This window comes from Chiloscyllium plagiosum, unplaced genomic scaffold (assembly GCF_037043375.1).
Source record: "Chiloscyllium plagiosum isolate Xiang-an unplaced genomic scaffold, Cpla_swu_hap1 HiC_scaffold_3, whole genome shotgun sequence".
NCBI classification, from domain to species: Eukaryota; Metazoa; Chordata; class Chondrichthyes; order Orectolobiformes; family Hemiscylliidae; genus Chiloscyllium; species Chiloscyllium plagiosum.
This window is the reverse complement of record NW_028270141.1, coordinates 83527473-83544714: the sequence shown is the minus strand read 5'-3', so window position 1 is coordinate 83544714 and position 17242 is coordinate 83527473. Positions and strand designations below refer to the sequence as shown.

Here is a 17242-nt window from a genome sequence, read left to right as displayed (position 1 = left end):
GTTGGAATGTTGTCAGGGCCCATAGCATTAGCAGTATAGGTATCTCTAACTCTTTCTTGATATCGTGTGGAGTGAAAAAAATTTAGCTGAAGACTGGCACCTGTGATGCTGAGGTCCTCTGGAAGAGGCCGAGTGATCCACTCACAACTTCTGGTTGAATATTGTTGCGAATGCTTCAGCAACGTTTGCACTGATGTACTGGGCTCCTCCATCACTGGGATTGGGGGGGTCTGTGGAGCCTCCTCCTCCAATGTGTTGCTTAATTGTCGACCACCATTCACAACTAAATGGGGAAGAGATGCAGGATTTAAATATGATCCTTTGCTTGGGAAATCACTTAGTCCTGTCTTTCAGTTGCTTCGTATGCTGTTTGGCACTTAGATCATCCTGTTCTTTATTTTCACCAGGTTGACACTTCATTTTTAGGTGTGCTTGCTGCCACTCCTGGCATATCCTACTGCACTCTTTATTGAACTAGGGTTGATTCCTTGGATTGAAGGTAATGGTAGAGTGGGGAAATGCCCCACCGTCCTGAAAACATAATTCTATGAATATATAGATCCATTACCTCAGAGTACCACTTACCATTGAAATCAAACATTTAAAAGAGAAAAATATCCCCTTAAGGTCTGTTTATTATGTTCCAACTTCTTTCTTAATTACACGTGAATATTGAAATCTCAATCCACTTGCTGTACAGTGATGTAAACATGAATTATTACCTCCTCAGTTTCTCTCAGTTGTTGCTGAAAGCCAAAAAATGCTATCACGTTCCATGTGGATGAGAGAACAGACAAATTTTATATTTTAGAGACCAGTAAATCTTGGCACACAACTCTTTTTGAAGTCCAAGTGATAACCGATATGTTTTTAAATTGATAATGCATGTTTGTCACACATTTTTCCTACTAATATCCCATCAAATTGACACAGTGATGCAGAAAAAAAAAACAGTATTTCACACAGCAGCAGATATTATAATATGAGGCTATGGCAATCATCAACGAACTGGCAATGAACATTGATATTTAAGAATCTTCCAGATGTTTCAGATTCTTCACTTGTTAGCTTGGCTATTTTGTCAAGATCCTTGCCTTTGAGTCAGAAAGCTTTAGCGAGCGGGAAAATGTGGTGATAAATAATGATGGGGCTGTCCAGAGTGTGCCAAGTGGACATGATGGTTTGAGTTGGGGGGGTGGGGTGGGTGGGAATGATCTGATGACCAAACTGAGCCTGCAGCTCACTTTGTTGAGTGCAACCTCCAATGTTTTCCATGATCTTGCAACTCCCAAATGCAACTTACAATTGAAAACTGGCTGTGACCACACATAGAGTAACTGATACTTCCAAGGAGTCACTGGGGACCTGTTGGGATCTCTCAGTTGTCCATCCACAAATGTATTAAGGTTGTTACCAATATCACTTGCATCAGATCATAGCACTTAATTTCATTTTCCTGTGACACAGTCAGTCCTGCAGCTCAGGCAGTAGGTTTTGCCAACATAGTTGGCTTCCCAAAGATGCAGGGTGCATCACATTAAGATGGCTGCATTAGAATGCAACCGAGTGCATCAATAGAAAAGGGTCACATTCCATAAATGTACAAGCCATCTATGATCATTGGTACATATTTTAGAAGTCATAGTACCCTGTGAGCTACTGCGATGCCTATACACTCTGTTCCTACTGTGGTTGAGGGGCTACGTGTAATACTAACTTGGTTGCTGGGGTACAAGAACTACATCTGTGAACACGTCTGGTGAATCCATTATGCAGCTCCCTGATTGAGGTGGAGTGCAGATACAGTGCTGCCAATTGTTCAACTGGGCCAATGGAACAGAAATGGGTCTCTTAAAGATGAGATTCCACTACTCGTATAGGTCTGGGATGGGTCGTACAGACTGAACAGCATGTGCCTCATAATCTTAACATATTGTGCTTTGTGCAATTCCAGCAGTCAAGGAGGAGATGGGATGGATGCTTAAGTGCTGGGAGAATGGGACCAGAAAATCAATGAGAACTTTGAGCAGGAAGAACATCACCTTCTGCATGAAAGAATATAACAGCACTGGGCATTATGTGACAGACAGGGCTAACTTTTACAAGTGTTTTCATTAGTTCACAGCTGGATCCAATGATCATGCATCAACTGTAAAGCAGTCCATTTCTGCTCCAAAGAGGCAATGCAGATTCTGGATGTTTGAGTTCTGTTTGCTTTTGATGTTGCTGAACAAAGATGAATATTTTTGAAGTTTTCCCTGGAGGAGATTATCTTTCATTAAAAAAAATGATAGTATGCTTGTCTACAGTGGACACTATGGAAAGAGTAACAGAGATGTAGGTTTGTAAAAGGGAGCATGGCTACAGACAGGTAAGCTGGGATCAGAGGTGGCACCAGCACCAAGGATCCTAGCAGCGTTGAGTATTTCCACCTATGGCACTTGAGAGAACTGGGCTTGCATTGGATTAGAGGGTTGCCACAGAAGCATGGTATCTAGTTAGTGAGGAAAGGCTGGGCGATCTTGTCAAAAAATGCATGGGCAAGGAATGATGCATGCAAGTTGAAGAAACTGACACATAGCTAATTTCTGATAAGGTTCAGCCCTAAGTAATAATCAGATATCCCTTGTCCAACCAAGCCTATCTAAAAGAGTTTAGTTGGTTCATTAATGTTTTTGACGTATTGCTGCATATTTGCTTAATAACAAGAAATATAATTCAAAACTATATGTTCTAAAACAACAGGGGGAAGTATTATTTGTTGCCATTGAAACATCATTAACAAGGAATCAGAATATGAACTTCCCAGTAAGTAATTGAAGAGACAGAATCAGAGACATGTCTTTTCACAGATAATGTTTTTGGAGCTTAGGATGCTTTACTATAATGAAAGGTTGAGATGCATGCCATAAAAGTTTCAAAGAAACTCATGGTTAAATGTTTAAAGTGGAGGAAGATATAGGATTATGGAAAGAAAGCAAAGAAATGGGATTAGTTATCAACAACTATACATAGCAGTAAGAACAAATATGATGAGCGAAAAGTCCTCCATTCATGCTGTGGACATCTATGGTTCAATGTAAATGTTTTAGTCTTCCTTTGGCAGATGTGATAAAATACTATGGAAAAACAAGTTTTGGGAACTAACTTGCCTGAAAACTCATTATATTGCACCAGTAATCCTTCAGGAGTTAATATAATAGATGGCACAGCTCCATTCTCCACCAGCTCCTATTACATTTGACTTATAGGTACTACAAATGAAAGCAATGTGAACAAAACTTAACAGCTCCTTTTATAATCATTTAAAATTGAATTGTATAGAGTAACGCACACAAATAAAGGATCTGATGAGAAGGTAAATCTCTTTGCGCTCTTAAGTAATTGCAGTAATTATCTTGCTTTCACGTTATGGTCATTTACATGCTAGCAACATAAAATGATGTCTGCCCACAATCCCCAAGGAATAAGCTTGCGGTTCTGTTCCATTCTATACACACACTGAACTGTCAAACACACAGACTGTGAGTTTGTCTACTATTAATATCCAGATATCCTTTCTTTTATCAAATTCAAAACATCTGAACTGTACTAATCAACTGGGAGAAAGAAGCTGTTAACATTCAAATCTTAAAGATGCAGCCCTTTCTAGTGAAACTTAAATTAATACAAAAAATGGAATGTACAATAACTGATAATTGTCTGTTTACCAGACTTTGTGAAGGACCTTGAACAATAATTGATTTACCGAAACAAAATGTTTATTTGGCAGAGCGTATTATGATAGGTAAGTCTGCCCATCGCAGCTTTTGTTCTTGGTCCTTGTAAGTGTGATATGAGATTGAAACATAATCATTAATTAGTCCTGTTTTATGTGTATGTGTGCTTGATGATGCTAAACAAATTGTCTGCCACTTCATTGCCATACTTACTGGTAATGTAAGATCAGAAACTCTGTAAATTATATTTCAGGCTCAGGAATAACTTTGTTGAATTATGTATGAAATTTACATTCACACTATTATTTTCTTTTTCATTATGGAGAATGAAAACAGTGAATGTCGGAAATCTGATAACTAGTAGCATCTGAGAGAAAAAAAAGATTCGACCTTTTTGATTGTGACCCTATAACAGAAATTGTGCAGAAGGAAATGTTGGAAGGGATGCACAGAATCGGTTGAAGCCAGCAGTTGCAAAATAAGCTCACAGCAAATTCACAGTCAATCTTCCAACAGTGATTGGGAAAATGCTGCCACCTTTATTTAATTCAAACCAAGTAAAAGTGACAGTGGAACTAGAAAATGAATTACTAAAACGAGTTTGAGAAATCAGTTGCTCATTCACTCCAAGCCTATTTTGCACTGTTGGCACAGGCTGCATTCATCCCCACCTCCCCACTATCCCCCTACCCCATTCTTTGATTTTCTAGGGGCAAAAGAGATCTTACTTTATCCTCTGTGTGAACCTTTGTGAAGCAACTGCAAGTTTTAATCAAATTAATTCTATTCAATTTTAATTGAAACCTCAGTCAGAACATCAAACAATTAACCAACTCTGCATAATATTCGGAAGCATCTACCTTTAATTCTTCCGATTTCAGAATGAAAAACATCTTTTAGAATTCATGTGTACAGTCCATATAAAAAAGATTTGAGTCAAGGCCAGACTATAAGCAATGCAAATACAAAGAACCAAGCTTCCATAGTCATGTAATGTTGAAGCAATTGACAGGCTAGGATTGTTAAGACTTATTCAGATAAGGAGCTTCAGCTTGTGATGACAGGCCTGGAAATATAAGGTGAGAAACTCCATTTTTCATCTCAATTTTGTCTGAGCTTTATTTGTAATTTTTTTAAAACTGTGCAAATAATTTATTTGCTAAGTAATTGTAATATAAATGTTAGAATCTGGGAATTAGTTTATGTAGGATTGTCATTTAAATTGTAGATTCATGCATTTAGAAACATTTCTCAATACCTAGGTAAAAATAAATAGATTTGAAATCCCCTGTGCAGCAGCAGGATACTTGAAACATTAAAGTGTTTGCATGAAATTTTACAGTCCAGTATTTTAGTGATATCAATCTTTTTGAAGTAATTTAACACTTTTGACACATGCTGGACAAAGAAAATGGCTTTTGAAATCTACTATTTCACAAAGTGATTTTGTGCTGCAAATGATTAACATTTGCCATTGAAATCTCAGATAGAATGTTATGCAGTGGCGTGTTTTATTTCTTAAAGGAGGCGTATTATGTATGGGTATTGTGCTAAGGATTGTAAAATTGAAAGTGCTTAACCTGAGATAAGTGGTAGTCAATTCGTGAATTAATTTGTTGTTGTTGTGCTCTCCTTTTGGAGGTCAGTGTTCATCTATCTCTAAACATAGGCACGCTCAAACAATGCAAGGATGCAGATCCAGTTGGTATATCTATTTCCACACAATAGAAGCACTTATTATTTATTGTATACCTCCAAACCAGGTGCAGTATTTTTTTTTATTACTTCAGTTGTTTTCTGATTTTTTTTGACACTTTTCTCCCTTGCTCTGTTAACTGTGAATTCATTCATTGGATTCAGATTGCTATTTTATGTGTTGTTCAGATATGCAGAATATCTGAGCCTGTTACACTTGCTCAACATCAACATGTGCACATTTTTCAGCAGGTCTCATTAGAAAGTAATAAGGAACCATTGCTAATTTTCCCAACTGCAATTCAAGAGTGCTCAAACCCTAATTCAGAAACAACTAGGAATTGAAACTTAAATACTGTGGTCCATTGTGACACATCTACCGAAGTACTGTACAACTCAATTTAGTTTATTTTTGATTATCCCATTTATAGGATTTTCCTTGTTTTATTCTCTCTAAATCAGGTTCAGCAAAGTAATACTTCAACAATTCCCAAAGCTTAAACTTTCTTTCCAAAAAACGATTGAGGTTAAGTTATCTGAAAATTTCAAAACTGACATGAATCGATTCTTGTTAGGGATTTTATTTATGGATTGCAGAATCATGAAGGATGAATGGGCTTAAGAAATACGCCTAGCCATGGTTTAACTAAATAGCAGAACACAGTTGTGGGGCAAAATTATTACTTTTATTCTTAAACACCTAAAAATTGAAATTGGTATAAAAACTAACCCAAAATGAGTTTGCAAACAACCCACTGATACCATCATTATAGAATAAAGACAGTGCAAGATGGCACTGTAGCTCCTTGTCACTCTAACAACTTCCAGGTTCTGAAATGGATCAATGCAGAATTGCATTGATGAACAAATGATTGGAATATTTTGGCAACGACTTCCACAAAAATAATTAGCTGCCACTTATCGAAGGGTATGCACTTATAATTTCCAGCACTACCATTAGTCTATAGATCTTTGTTTCTTTTTCAAGAATTAGCTTTTATCCTTCAATTCAATTCTGTATGCTTCTTTTCAAATTCAAACTTGAGCTACCCATAATAAAGGTTTGACTCAAGGCCAACCTGAATGTCAATACAGACAGAAGGAGCCAAAGCCTGTGGAGTCATGTACTGCTGAAGTAATTTATTGTGTAGGGTTATTAAACTTTATTCAGATAAATGCTTCAGTTTAATGGAAGGCAAATTTGATTTTAACAGATTTTTTTTCAAGCAAATGCACAAAATATCAAAAGCCCCACACTCCAGAGACACGTTGGTGCCAATCCAAAGGGCAATATTAAGCTCAAGACAGCCGAATAAGAGCAGCTTTGATAAATAATGCATGTATAATTTCACAAAGAGGAAACCAAAGTAGGGCACTTATTTGAGAATTTGGTATTGGCTTGGAGCAAAGACCATGATTGTTCCCATGTGAAAAGTGCATTGATCAATAATAATAAACTGCGTGTAGCTGAATAATTCATCAGGTTTCTCTGTACACTCAAAAGAAATGTTTTTTGATAACAGGAGAAACCAGCAGGAAAAAGATATGCTGGAGACATTAGAAAAGAAATCTACATGAGACTCAAATATTTCAACATTAATAGCTCTGTTTCATTCTGCCTCGGTTTGATTCATTTAATGCATATTACACTTGAAAAGAAGATTGTTTAGAAAATTTCTCTATGCCAATAGACATAATTTTTCTTTAGTATTTGGAAATTTTGAAACTACCTTCATTTTCACTCTCAGTAATTTTGTTGTATTAAAACTAGCCTTTAAGCTTTAATTGAAAACTGTATATAACTTTTCACAATTTGAACTAATGCATTTCTATAGGTCTCCTCATCCTCAGGAAAACATCCATACAGAAAGAACTAATAGTGTGTAAATATTCAGTCTTGATAATTATGGTTACCATTCAGGAATTAAGCTAACTATCAAGGGTGAATATCTGTACATTACTCATATGTATTTTCCTTTTGGATAGTTTCCTGTTGGTAAGGAGCCCTATAGAAATGCAATATTTCAAACTGTGAAGGGTTATTTATACTATTTGATTAATGCTAGAGAAACTCAACATGTCTGGCAGCATCTGTGGAGACAGAAACAGAATTGGTATTTTGAATTTGATATGACTCTTTTGTGTTCTCAAGACAATATAGTGGAACAGATGTGGTTCAAAACAGATGCTGCCATAGAAAGAGCATAGCACATACAACATTACGGCGCAGTACAGGCCGTTGGGTCCTTAATTTTGCACCAACCTGTGGAACCAATCTGAAGCCCAATAACCTACATTATTCCCTTCTCATCCATATGCCTATTCAATGACCATTTAAATGCCCTTAAAGTTGGTGAGTCTACTACTGTTGCAGGTAGTGCATTCCACACCTCAACTACTCTCTGAGTAAAGAAACTACCACTGACACTTGTCCTATATCTATCACCCCTCAATTTAAAGCTATGTCTCCCTCATGCTGACCATTGCCATCCAAGGAAAACCTGTCCAACCTATCTAACCCTCTGACTATCTTATATGTCTCAATTAGGTCGGTTCTCAGCCTACTTCTCTCTAATGAAAATATCCTCAAGACCCTCAGCCTTTCCTCATAAGACCTTCCCTCCATACCGGGCAACATCCTAGTAAATCTCCTCTGAACCCTTTCCAAAGCTTCCACATCCTTCCTATAATGCGGTGACCAGAACTATACATAATACTCCAAATGTGGCCGCACCAGAGTTTTGTATAGCTGCAGCATGATCTCATGGTTCCTAAACTTAATCCCTCAACCAATAAAAGTTAACTTACCATATGCCTTCTGAACAACCCTATCAACCTGGGGGGCAACTTTCAAGGATCTATATACGTGGACACAGATGTCTCTGCTTATCTACACTACCAAGAATCATACCATTAGCCCAGTACTCTGCATTCCTGTTACCCCTTCCAAAGTGAATCACCACACACTTTTCCCCGTTAAACTCCATTTGCCACCTCTCAGCCCAGCTCTGCAGCATATCTATGTCTCTCTATAACCTACAACATCCTTCATCACTGTCCACAACTCTACCTTAGTGTCATCTGCAAATTTACTAACCCATTCTTCTATGCCCTCATCCGGGTCATTTATATAAAAGACAAATAACAGTGGACCCAAAACAGATCTTTGCAGTACCCCAATAGTAATTGAACTCCAGGATGAATATTTCCCATTAACCACCATCCTGCCATCTTTCTGCTAGCCAATTTCTGATCCAAACCGCTGAATCACCCTCAATCCTATGCCTCTGTATTTTGTGCAATAGCCTACCTTGGGGAACCTTATCAAACGCCTTACTGAAATCCATATACACCACATCAACCACTTTACCCTCATCCGCCTGTTGGTCACCATCTCAAAGAACTCAATAATGTTTGTGAGGCACAACCTATCCTTCTCAAAACTGTACTGACTATCCCTAACCAACTTATTCCTCTCTAGATGATTATAAACCCTGTCTCTTATAACCCTTTCCAACACTTTACCCACAACCGAAGTAAGGCTCACAGGTCTATAAATTTCCAGGGTTGTCTCTACTTCCCTTCTTGAACAAGGGCAAACATTTGCTATCCTGTAGGTTTCTGGCACTACTCCTGTAGACAATGAGACATAAAGATCAAAGCCAAAGGCTTGGAAATCTCCTCCCTGGCTTCCCAGAGAATCCGCAGATAAATCCCATCCGGCCCAGGGGACTTATCTATTTCTACACTTTCTAGAATTGCAAACATCTTCTTCTTATGCACCTCAATTCCATCTAGTGTCAAAGCCTGTATCTCAGTATTCTCCTAAATCACATTATCTTTTTGTTGACCTGTTGAGTTTCTCCAGCATTCTCTTGTTTGTTTCAGATTTCCAATATCTGTAGTACCATGCATTTAATTAAAACATAAACTTGAGTTTCTACATAGTTTGTAGAGTCAATGGCTTTGACAGTGAGTGCACACTTCTTGATCCTGGGATTTGTTTAGAGTCCTAGTCATACAGCACAGAGCAGGCCTTTCGGCCCATTGATTTTGTGCTGACTATCTAAACTAAATCAAATTTCCAGCACTTGGCCTTAGCCTTTAATGTTATAACATTTCAAATACTCATCCATATACTTGCTAAAGGTTGTGAAGTTACTTGCCTCAACTACCTTCCCAGGCAGTGCTTTCCAGATTCCCACTACCCTGTGCTGTAAACGTTTTTCCTCATATCCCCTCTATATCTCTTGCCCTTCACCTTAAAATTATGCCCCTTGTTATTGATCCTCCAATTAAAGGGAGCAGCTAATTCCTAACCACCCTATACATTCCCCTTAATCTTATGCACCTCAATGAGGACCACCTTGGCCTTCTCTGCTCTGAAGAAAATAACCTGACTTTATCCAGCCAGCTTCTTTTCATTACTAAAATGACATCCCAGACATCCTGGGGAATCTCCTCTGCAACCTATCCAGTGCAATCAAGAATTTACTGTAGCATGGTGACCAGAACTACACATGGTGTTCCAGCTGTGGCCTAACTAAAATTTTGCACCCCTCCAACGCAACCTTCCTATTCTTATAATCTGTGCCATGTCTCATAAAGACAAGTGTCTCATATGAGTCTTAACAACCCAGTAACTTGTCCTGCTACTTCTCATGATTTCTGCACAAGCACTGGAAGATATTTGTGCTCCTCTTTATACTGCAAGAAATAGTGAAATGATTGTAGTAGTTTTAATGAGATCAGCCAAGTGGATCTCATCGATTATGAGTTCCCTGCTTGGGGTTGTTAATCTGGCCCAAACAGGGAGGCCTGGCTGACAAATATTAACAGGGGTGTCGGAGGTTCTGCTCACACTGAGAGCTGGCTCTGAGGGAGCTGGATCAGGGTCAAGGACTCTCCATGTGTAAATAAAGGGTGACTTGGTGATGGGGTACTGGCCTCTAAGGAGTTATTCCAATGATCTTACCAAGGGAGTCAAAGAAAATTACCTAATCTCCATTGCCCACATTAGTATTTATAATTTTAATAGGGTTCCAGGATGCACTTTGAACTTCTGATCCTTCCTTGCTACCTATAAATGTCCTTTTACCAATATTTTGGGGAGCAGAAATTCTTTTCCTCAAAGCAAAGTTTTCCTTGGAAAGCAGTCCTGCGAGCATCTCCATATCCAATTCCATATTAATCCATTTCCTTGGGTCAGGACTTGATGGAAGAAAGGAAAATCCACATCTCTCACCTTGGTTTTACATTTTATAATGGACAGAACATCAGGTTAGGGAAGCATAATCTCTGTTTGGCATGTGAGATACTGGAATGTTTAGCAATACTCAGCATTTTCCCACCATTTCTGACAGAATCTTGCTTCATTTTAAGGGAAGTATAAACCTAAGAAGTAGATGCAGTATAATGTTTAGCTCCTCACTCTAACTTCCCTCTTTGAAAGCATCTGTGCCTTTCTGCTTGCTGAGGGATGAATGCTGTCTAACCCAGTTCTTCAAACTGTCTTACATTAACCTATTTGGGTTAAATTTGAGTGCCTAACCAAACCTGGATTGGGAAGCTAATGTGTTATGCTGAATCATCAAGGAAGATATCAGGCTGTCATTAACTAACAGCTATTTATTAACTCAGAAATCATACTTTAAAAATTAGCATTGAATATATGTATAATTAATATATAAAAATAAAAATAATTAAGGTGACCTAATAACTTGTAGGACCAAACTACTAGAATGTCAAGTCAGTGTTTTTTTTCACATGATGGTATTATCAGTTTCTATTAGATGCTCTGTTCCTGCTGACCCCACTCGTTCGAGAGTGAAAAGTTCTCTTCTTTATTCCTTAATGTTGTACATTCACTGGACCAATCTGAATGACATGGCTGTTCACCTCATTCACCGCAGATACTTTGGATAAACATGAAATGTCCTATGCTGCTTTCCAGACGATGCAGAATAAACACTTCGAGGTTGCAAGACTGTATGGCCTGAATCGTACCAGAAATCGGTTAAGTGTCACTTTTGGCAGATATCGTGGAAGGTTTCCCTTCACAAGTCCCAATGGGTTTTCTCACGGTATCGTGGAGTCTTAGGAACATACAGCACAGTAACAGATCTTTTGGTTCAACTCCTCCATGCCAACCAAACATTCCAATCTGACCTAATCCCATTTGCCAGCATTTGGTCCATGTCTCTTTAAGACCTTTCTATTCATATATCCATCCAGATGCCATTTAAATGTTGCAATATACCCACCTCCAACACTTCCTTTGGCAGCTCGTTCCATACACACACCACCCTCTGCGTGAAAAAGTTACCCCCCAGGTCCTTTTTTAAATCTTTCCTCTCAACTTAAAAATATGCCCCAAGGTTTTGGACTCCCCCACCTTGGGAAAAAGACCTCAGATATTTACCTCCTTCTATTTTATAGACTTCTGTAAGGTCACTCCTCAGACTCCGATCCACCAGGGAAAAAAGCCCAGCATATTCAACCTCTTCCTATAGGTTAAACCTTCCAGTCCTGGCAACAACCTTGTAGATCTTTTCTGCACTCTCTCAAATTTAACAAAAGCTTTCCCATAGAAGGGCAACAGAATTGTACACAGTATTCCAAAGAAGGCCTCACCAATACCCTGTACAGCCACAGCATGACATCCCAAATCCTATACTCAATGGTCTGACCAGTGAGGGAATGCATGCCAAATGCTTTCTTCACTACCCTATCTACCTGCTACTCTACTTTCAAGGAACTATGGATCTAGACTCATGAGTCTCTTTGTTTGACAACAGTCCAAGAATCCTATCATTAATTGTATAAGTCTTGTCATGGAATGCCTTACCAAAATTCAACACCTCACATTTATCTAGCTTAAACTTCATCTGCCACTTCTCGGCCCATTGGCCTATCTGACCAAGGTCCCATTGTACTTTGAGATATCTTCTTCATTCTACACCACCTATTTTGGTGTCCTCTGCAAACCTACTAACTATACTTCCTACATTCACATCCAAATAATTCATATAAGTGATGAAAAGCAATGATCCTTATGGCGCACCATTAGTCACAGGCCTCCAATCTGAAAAACATCCATCTGCCCTTTGGCTCCTACCTTCAAACCAATTTTGTATTCAATTAGCTAGCTCCTCCTGGATCCCATGCAATCTAACCAGGCTACCATGGGGAACCTTGTCGAAACCTTCACTGAAATCCATATATTAATATTAATTACTCTTTATAAAGCAGATCTCTCTTCACAAGGTTAAACCTCGTCAAACTTACGTAATAAAAATAGAAAATATTGAAATATTCAGCAGGTCAGGGAGCATCTGTGAAGAAAATGATATTTAATGGTTTGGGTTAATGACTGATGATAGTCTGAGGACCAAGCCAAGTTAGGCTAAGAGCATCACTTAAATGCCATTAACAAGGGGCAAAGAAGGGACTGTTGAGAATTAATTTACAACAATTGATAGCTAGAATATTTGTAATGGAGGAAGCAAAGGCACAACGGGGTGAGGGCAGACAGGTGATGTGATGCAGAGCGGAGACAAGCAATGAAGCAAGTAGCTGAATGGTGGGTGCTAATAAATAACTAAAGTAAACTGACGGACAAAGAAACTGCTCAAAGAATACACTGATTTTGTGGTAAACTTCAGGAAAACTGATGTGACTCTGAATTATGGGAGAAAAACAACAGTGAAGATACATGTGAGATTGAGTACTCCCATATTCTGTTGAAGACTTAATCTAAGTTAGACTTGTGATGTATACAACACTTCCACATACGGATGTTGAAGACAATCTGCAAATTTATTTTTTATTTAAGAATTGTGCTGTTCTGAACATTCTTCCCTCTTAAAAATAGATTTCGAAAATCATTTTGAAATATGGAATAAAATTGAGTTCATTGAATTCATAGCTGTATCTTCCAGAAATGCCAGAATTTAAAATAAAAATGGAGATGGCACTGGTAACAAAGGATTGCTATGGAGCCTAAGGGGAGGAGATCTAAACTTTTGAATCAGTAGACCTAAGATCCATTTGAAGGAGGTACAACTAGATTGGGATATTAAAAGTCTGTAAACCTTCATCCAACAATAGTTTTGAAAACAAAGAATTCAGCAGTGAGGGTAGGGAAGAATTTAGAATATAAGTTAATATTTTACTGTTCCGCCTTCAAAAATGGCTGAAGTTGCAATTGAAAATGATAAGGAGAGTTCAAAAGGGAACGTTGGTCTCCATATAATTGTATTTCTCATAATTAAAGAAGAAAATGAAACTGGAGAGGACATTTTTTTTTTAATTTCCACCTTCCAAGAAAATATTGTCACCCCACAGGAAGCTTGAAAAGCAAACTCTCCCTTGTTTGCTTGCCATTTCCTGGAGCAATTCCTCATTCAAAGACACCCCATGCCTGATCAAGGAACCCAGCATTGGGATGATGGTAGGGGTAGGATTGCTGACAGACATCCCGCTGTACTTGTTAATGACTCCTATTCCGCTCCCATAAACCACTCACATGACCCACATCCCTGACCTCAATCTGCCTATGTCTCTCAGTGATCCTGGGACTCTCAATGGGTGTGTTGTTAGCCGCTGACATCTGTCTGTCTGGCACTATTAGTAATGGACAGTTACTGACTTTATTTTTAATGGTTTATGAGATGTGGGTGTCATGCGCACTATTTATTGCTCATCCCTAATTGCCCTTGACCAGATCGGCTTGCTAGACAATTTCAAAAGGTATTTGAGAGTCAATGCTTTGCTTTGAGTCTGCGATCATATGTAGGCCAGATGAGCTAAGGACAGAAAGTTTCCTCTATAGGGAGCCAGATGGGTTTTTACACCAATCAGAGTTGTATTGGTTACTATTACTGAATCGAGGTCTGTAATTGCAGATTATTATTTTGAATATAAATTCCATCAGCTTCCTTCATGGTATTTGAATGCATGCCTTCAGATTATTTGCCTCGCTCTCTAGCTTACCAGTCCAGTGATGTTACCACAACACCACCATTTCTCCCAAATCATCTCCCTCTGGCCAGGAACTTTGCACATAGGGACTTTGTTGCCAGGGAAGGCCAGCCCCTGGCTGTTTACATGTCTATCAGCAAGCTTTTCCAAAGAAGGCAACATAAGGCTCTTACATGCTCACAAACTGATAGGTGAGAGCCCTGTCACCTTGATGAAATACTGCCTGCTTTTTCATTTAGCTGCCAAAAAAAATGTTAATTCACTCAAATGATTTTGTTAAAGCTTAAATAATAAAGGACTTTGCTAGATAAAGGTTAAAATTGTAATTCAATTGACTTTCATTTGTTATATTGGGATGGAGATTATCTTCAGAGTATTTGAATTTTGTAAGCCAACATGCAGCGTACTCTTGTACATAATACATCTTCACAGATGCTTCATCAAAGTGGTGGGCAGCTGTCACCACTGCTGCTCCTGCCTTTGTAAAGGTTACAACTGATTGTTTGAAGCTTCAAAGAGTTTGTGTGTGTAATTGATGGAATTTTTTAAAAAAGCCTTTAATGGGCATTGGCTTGCACATTTCTCTAGTGATTCTCATTTGATAATGTACAGGGCTTCAAACATGTCGGACAAAGTGCTTGAAAATATAGTGTGGGTGGCTCAGTGATCTTTTAAACCTAACATCTTATGCCACAATGGGTGATAGGCAGGTGGATAGTGTTTGCACACACAGTAAATTTCCTGCATTTGCTGATTTCCTATGAGCCCTATGCTTCTTCCACCCATGTTAGGGAGGAAAGTTGGAGGGTGATTGATCTTGGAGCTCCTTCCATATATTTTCTAACAGCAGGTTATAGAATGCTATGTGGCATTGGATAGCTGGATAGCTGGCTTGCAATGCACAGTGACATCAACAGCACGAGTTCAATTCCTGTGCTGGCTGAGGTAACCATGGAGATCTTGCTTTCTCAACCTCACCCCTCTGCCTTCCCTGAGGTGTGGTGACCTTCAAGTTAAATTCATCACCAGTCGGCTCTCTCCAATGAGATAGCAGCCCTATGGTCTTCTGAGATTATGGTAACTTTAAGATAGAACACTGTGGCAGAAGATAGGCAGCTCTGTGTCTTACAGCTTTAATAGATTTTCACCCATGAGGCAAATAAACTGAATTAAGACATTTCTTTGGTCGCCATAACTACCCTGAGGAAAAATGATCCCAAATGACAGAATCACTCTATATGCCTATCCATACCAGCACAAGCTCACTTAACATGAATGATTTCTTGTATCCTCCCTGTCAACATATGCCCTTCCACCCCACTCAATTGCCCCTCTCCCTCTATCCTAACCAAAGCTCCTCCATCTATTCTCCATTGCCCCTTACAAACTCCATGCCAATCTGTGCCCTTTACTCATCTCAGGATCCCGAGGCCAGACATATACCAACAGTGCAAATGTATGCTCGCACTCATCCCTATGGCTCCTCATAACCTCCACACCAACAGTGCCAACTCATTCCCACCATGTTCCTAAGCATCCTCCAGCCCATTATGGCTCCTGTGCCAATTTAGTATTATCATCAAGTATCCAAACTAAGAACTATTCTGACATTAAATAAAATAAAGTTCTAGGTATCTATTATAGCCTTCACTATATAACAAACCCTCATTGATAAACAGTTAATTCAAATATTTAAAGACCATCAAGTATTTAATCCTTTAAAAACATTATATTCGTGGTTCTACATCAAAGACAACTAATCTTTGAATAATCTTTTGGAATTTTCACCAAACTGTGTATTCACAGTTCCACATTATAGTAAGGCTAATTATGGAAGCAATTATGGAATAATAATACTTTAATGATAACCATGTGGGTTATGTCAAAAATAGCTATTATGAAGCTTCAACTCATAGACAAAGCAGGTTTCTGCTCCACAATTTAAAGGGTGGGTGATTTAAATGACTTGATACGCTAACAGTTCTATAGTCCTTGTTTGCCATTTATGAGCATACTTCTATCTACTTTTAAAAATTATGTTGGAATTGTGGCAGCACATCCACATCCTGGGTGTCAGCAACATTTGGATAAGACACGGAGTCTTTAGAACTCCAGAAAAGTCAGAGTCAAAATGTACCTAAAGAAAGCTAAGGTGGGAATTAAATATGAAGACAGTAAATATCATAACTTTCAAAGACAACCTTAGTTATGCACTGCTCAAATAGATGGGACTCATTGAGCACAGGACTAAAAGAACAGTAAGAAAGGCAGTTCTGAGGAAGGGTCACTGGACCCAAAATGTTAACTCTGATTTCTCTTCACAGATGCTGTCAGACTTGCTGAGTTTTTCCAGCAACTTCTGTTTTCATTTCTGATCAACAGCATCCGCAGCTTTTTTTTTTCAGTTTTTATTTAGAAAGAAAAGCGAGTTTGTTGTTGAATGAAAGTCATTTTTGACATGCTTAGATTTCCTTTCAAACACAGAAGCAAACTGGAGGTGGAAGTCTGAAATAAGAACACAAAGTGCTAAAATGATTAAATATGCTAGGCAGCAAATATGGAGAGAAAGACAGTTAACATTTCACATCTGTGACATTTTATCTAAGCAATTCTTACTAAGGGTAAGTTCTTGTACATTGAGGCTATTCTAAAACATTTCAGCTATTTTACAGGAAAATAGGTCCACAGTATTTATTGGTATTATTGCTTCATGAATAAGTTTTCACAAAAATTCAAGAAGTTAAATTAAAGTGGGATTTGAAATACTGGATTAGCAAATATTGAGCTGCACAAGAAATACTAGTTTTCAAGGAAATCTAAGTTGTTTCAAAATCTATGGCAAAATG

At 38.4% G+C, this 17242-nt stretch overlaps 1 protein-coding gene across 3 annotated transcripts in view; it reads left to right on the top strand.

Moving 5' to 3' along the window:
* Positions 1-17242, top strand: part of LOC122545831 (heparan sulfate glucosamine 3-O-sulfotransferase 5) — a 257052-nt gene that overhangs the window by 218337 nt on the left and 21473 nt on the right. The gene's annotated exons all lie outside the window — the stretch shown is intronic.